The 5289-nt window shown below is 39.5% G+C and overlaps 1 non-coding gene across 1 annotated transcript; it reads left to right on the top strand.

The window, feature by feature from the left end:
• Positions 1-1024: 1024 nt before the first annotated feature.
• Positions 1025-1097, top strand: TRNAA-GGC (transfer RNA alanine (anticodon GGC)). The gene has a single exon. It is a non-coding gene; the product is annotated as a tRNA-Ala (tRNA).
• Positions 1098-5289: the final 4192 nt, after the last annotated feature.

The following is a 5289-nucleotide window of genomic DNA, read 5'->3' as shown; positions in this document are numbered from 1 at the left end:
TTCACATCCTCAAATATCCACATCTTTTAAGAAATGAACATTTTTGGGTCTGTAACAGGTGCAAGATAACTATACTGAGGTCTTCACAGATACTATCTAACATGTATTATCCAATTAACTAACGGTGCAGTGAGCTCAGTTTCACATCCCCATTTTACTGATGATAAATCTGAAGCTTTAGAGCAGTGGATGAACTTGCCTACATTAGTGGCAGCGTGAGGATTCCTAGAGACATGTTTTCAGTCATCTTAAAAAATATGTCTTTTCCTTTTTGAGTTTCATGAGCTACCTGTTCATTCAGGGGTTGAAAGGTCTCAAAACAGCTAAAATCGGGTATCTGTTCTGTAATTTTGTTCTCTCTGTGAATTGGGATGTAACTGCCATCATTCTATTTTAGTGACAGAACATTTAAGCACTGAACATCTCAGTCATGGAACATGGGATATTCCCTGTAGGAACTTGGTTTGAAAACCACTGCTAAGCAAATTAAAAACTCTGAGAAAGGCAAAAACAATATATAGCATGTGGAAACCATGCAGCAAGTTCTTGGGAGAGAGAGAGAGGGAAGAATGTGGAGCTGGGGCTCTGCCTTTATTAGCATCCAAGGTGGGGTGGAGTTTCACGGGTTCCCTCTTTACTGGTGAATTTAAAACACGAGAATGGGAATTAGGACATGGTGGGAAGGGAGAAACCTTCAGTTGTCTAGGTTACTCAGGGCTTTCTGAAAGGCACACTTGACAGTTCGTGGGTTTTGGGGGCAACCCACCTCCTTATCTAATTGTTTTGCTTGCAGCTGTGTCATAGGCTGGCGGTTTGTTTTGAGATGGATGTCTTTGAAATGGATCTCAGCAATCGAAAAGCTTAATGCCAGGCAATTACATTACAATCAAAACGCTTAATGTCAGGCAGTCACACTGCTGAAGCCTTGCAGCTTGTCCTCTTACCCTCTTAAAAGGTGGCCTGACACCGTGCAGAGAAGCCAGGTGAAGGTGAAGGACCTCCTGAAGATCACCTGACAGCAGGGGGAGGGCATAGCTCAGTGGTAGAGTGTGTGCTTGGCACGCACAAGATCCTGGGTTCAATCCCCAGTACCTCCATTAAAATAAACGAATAAACCTTTAAAAAAAAAAAAAAAAGATCACCTGACAGCAGAACCCAGATGTGCACAAGGCCACCTTCGACCATCCAGGCCAGTCAGGCAGCCAGGTTCTACCCTCCCACTGAAGACCCACAGAATCGTAACAAGAAAATGGTGGCTATTTAAGCCACTGAGTTTGGGGTCGTTTGTCAAGTAGCAATAGACAACTGATTCAAGTGCTAAGGATTTGGCCAGATCTCTCTCTCTCTCAAGTTTCTCTAAACCCTGAAAATTCTAGCAATGGACCCAGGAATTCAGAATTTCAGAAGGTTCCCCAGATGGTTCTTTTTTAATGTAATAGTTGAGGTATAACTACATGCCGCATTTATGTATTATATGAGGTTGTGACGCCGAATAATAGACGACCACAAATCCACTACCATCTTAAGAGCCAGAAATTATCAACACCATGGTACCTATCTGTACTGTCCTTCCCTGACCCATACCATTGTCTCCCCCGTGAGAGGTAACACACTGAGCTGGGACTTCATCAGTTCTGTGCATAGATACATATATACACATTTTATATATACACTATGTAGTGTGTATAAATACGTGTGCATGTATGTGTGTGCTTGTGTGTGTGTGTGTGTGTATACACATTCACGCACAGTGTATTTGGCATTTGTGCCTGTGCACAGATTCTAGCTCTCCCACTTAGTGTCTGTGTGGCCTGAGGCAATTTACTTAACCTCTATAAGACTTGGTTCCCACTTCTATCAAATAGGGTGATTCTAATAATATCTGCCTCTTAGGGTCTCGGTGGAGGTTAATGAATTAGCATATCTGAAGTAATTAGAATAGTGCCCTACACAGAGTAAGTGCTCTGTATTCCTATTTCTATTTTGCAATTTGCTTATTTCATCCAGCGTTACGTGTGTACGATTCGTACGTTCTGTCAGTCACTGCAGATCATTCACATTTTACTGATAAATATCACTCCAGCACAGACCTACACCACAAATTATTTAGCCACTCTCTAATAAGGGATATTTTCATTGTTCCCAAGTCTTTGTTTTTACAACAATGCTACTATGAAAATTATTTTGCACATCTCCTAGGGGATAAATGCAGAATTCTCTCTGGGATGTACGTCTTGGAGTAGCGTTGCTGGGCCATACGATGTTCTTGCCATTCCATGAACTAATCTCTGTTGACTTTTCTGCCGTTCAGTCAGTTATAGTGGTGTTGTGTGAAATTAGCCAGGGTCTACCTGTGCTATGTATATATGTCATATTGATTAACAATAAATCGTGTAGAAACATACAGGCCTTCAGCAAGCTTGCCATTCACTGAAGCTATGCCAATCTATTTCTTACTTTCCCTATCAAATTTCACAGATCTCATAGTGCAAAGGAAAGTGACTTAATATTGCTGAGACTCAGTTTGCTTCATCTGCAAAATGGCCAGAATTTACCAATCTTAAAGGATTCAATTTTTAAAAAGTCCAAAACCAGAAATGCCCCCATCAGTGTAATGTGTTAATCATCTCAGCATGTGACAGTAGCACATTAATTGTACGCATATAAAACAGAATTTTAAAATCCCAGTAACTTAAAACCACAGTCATCACCAGCATATATGGTGGCAGCAGAGGCCAATATTGAGAACTTTTAACAACAGACTCATTCACTCACCCTCATTCATGAAAGGAAAATTTATCTGAATCACATCTCTAAAAAAAATTCTTCAGTTAAATGTCAAGTTGCTAGTAATAACCAAAAGCTGATTAAATATTGAGTGCTTATAATCCAGTTTAGGGTGTTTGCTCATGTTTTGTGCTTTCTAAAAGCTGATCAATAAAAATAGACTTTGGGTTTTGATGTGTGATCGCAGCCGACGTGAAGACGTACTCTGATCACAGGTGTACAGACGTACTCCGTCATTTATTGCTCTGCATTATACCAGACACCCAGCATGAAAATAGCAGTAGGCAAAGACTAAGTCCTCCTTACAAAAGGAAATAGCAAGGATATTTTAGAACCACCTATACTCAAGGAAGAAGAAGGTTAGCAAGGAAGATGGAGCTTTAGGTCTTTCTAAGGCTTTCTTTCTGCAAGCCCAATTAGGAATGTCTACAAACAACCATGGAACATTTTCCTGCCTCCAACCACCATTTCACCTACAACAGCATGGTTTCTCTACATAATTTTCCCCCATATTTTTTCTTCTTTTCCCCATTTTCTCTGAAATGTGGAAGAAAAATCAATCAATTCCTTTGTCAACAAAATACAGCCCAAGGAATGAATTGAGCAGAGTTCTCTACCCAAGAGGCTAGAAAACCCCTTTATTTACCTCTGGAGATTATATCTTCTTCTTGGACCACGCCCCCATGTTTTGCTTTTTGTAAGAATCATGGCATTTGGTTCTCCTCTCGCCTACTTTGCCTTAGCACAATGAGCCAGTTGAGCATTTCTTGGCTGAATCAGTAAAGGATACGATCAAATTGCAATCAATACAATCAAGTTTCTGGAGTACAGACTCCTTAAAAAGCAGTAAAGTTGTTACTGACTTGCCATATGCCAGCAATATAACAACTAGAGCCACATTTCAAAAACTCTACTGAATTATTCTCCATTTCCTGCCTGTTGCTCATGTGACCACCAGGATCCATTTTGCTTCCCTTGATCTACCTGAACAACTTCTCCTTTACAAGCGCCATTCAAATTATCTTAAAATGAAAGTTGCCATAGTTTCAAACTCCAGTTGCCTGCTCAGGCTCTCCTGTTCAGGTTTTGTCTCTGCTCCAAGAAACATGTCTATTTGACAATGTTAGTGACAGTGATGATCAATAACAAATGGTGTTGATGTTCCAGCAACAAAGTGACAAGAATTTTCCTGGAATAATTTACCATCTCTGCTCAATCCTAGGTCTTTCTATGAAGACTCAGATAATTCTTCTCAAAAAAAATGTTATTCATTAGCCTTGCACATGTCTACCCGTTACAATTTTACAATATAATCATTATAATCAATACAATCAATAAAGTGTTCAACCATTTATTGAACTATACGCCACATCCTGTCCTCCAAGCTTGTCCATGGTGGCCCAGTTAGTTAATGGTGGAGCTGGGATTTGAACCTAGATTTCTTTGACTCTGAAGACCATGCTCTTAACCACCACATGCTTTATCCATTTACTTGCTAGTAATTAGTACATGGGATAATGTACACGAAGGACCTAGTGCAATGCATGGCCTGTAAATATTTCCACCTTCTGTTCACCTGAATCATATAATAACTATAATATGTGTGAGCCAGGTGTAAGAAGAGAAACATCAACCCCCAAATGCTGTAACAGGATTGAAAATAAGGTGGTCACTTGGGTTGGTAAAGGGAATAACTGCTCATCTGTTGATTTTTCCATCCTTAAGCCAAAAATATATTTATACCACCTTTATGCCACAGATTAATTAAGGAATACAATAAAGGAAACAGGTATTCTTAGTTGTTTGTTGGCTGTTTCTTGTTTTGAATGGGTAGATTAAGTATCTTATCTTCTAGGCCAGGTTTAGTCAGATTATTAATGATAATAATTATAACAAAATTCTTTTCATTAAGCATATATGATGAGATATTTTACATGCTGTATGCATTTAACCTTTTTTAAAAAATCCTATGAGATTAGTGGTACTACCTCTATTCTACATAGATAAAAATTAAGACTCTATAAAGGTAAATATCTTGGCCGAGATTACAGGACTGGCAGATAGTGGAGGTAGAATCTGAGCCCAGTATGCCTGCCTACAGTCTTTGCTCTTTGCGTGTTTCTCATTAGACATTTATTTACAGATATATTTGTGAGCGCCTATTGAGTGCTGCACATTTGGCCAGGCATCGGGGACACCATACTGAACAAGAACAGTAGAATCCTGGCCCTTGTGGGTTCTTCAATGAGGTAGGAATACCAGTATGACAAATACTTCTATATGATACAAGATGGGGATACAGGATGTTATGGAAACTTATAACAGGGCTATCTAACCTAGTTTAGAGAGTCGATGAAAACTGTACTGTGAAAGCAACATTTAATTTGAAGCTTGAAGGAAGAGTAGGAGACAGCTAGATAAAAGAGAATAAAGGAGTATTGAGGGCAGAAGTAATAGCACGTATGAAAGCCTGGAAGCAAGATGATGTGGCTCACTGGAGGA

Source organism: Camelus bactrianus, chromosome 21 (assembly GCF_048773025.1).
Source record: "Camelus bactrianus isolate YW-2024 breed Bactrian camel chromosome 21, ASM4877302v1, whole genome shotgun sequence".
Taxonomy (NCBI): Eukaryota; Metazoa; Chordata; class Mammalia; order Artiodactyla; family Camelidae; genus Camelus; species Camelus bactrianus.
This window is presented reverse-complemented; position numbering and strand designations above follow the sequence as displayed.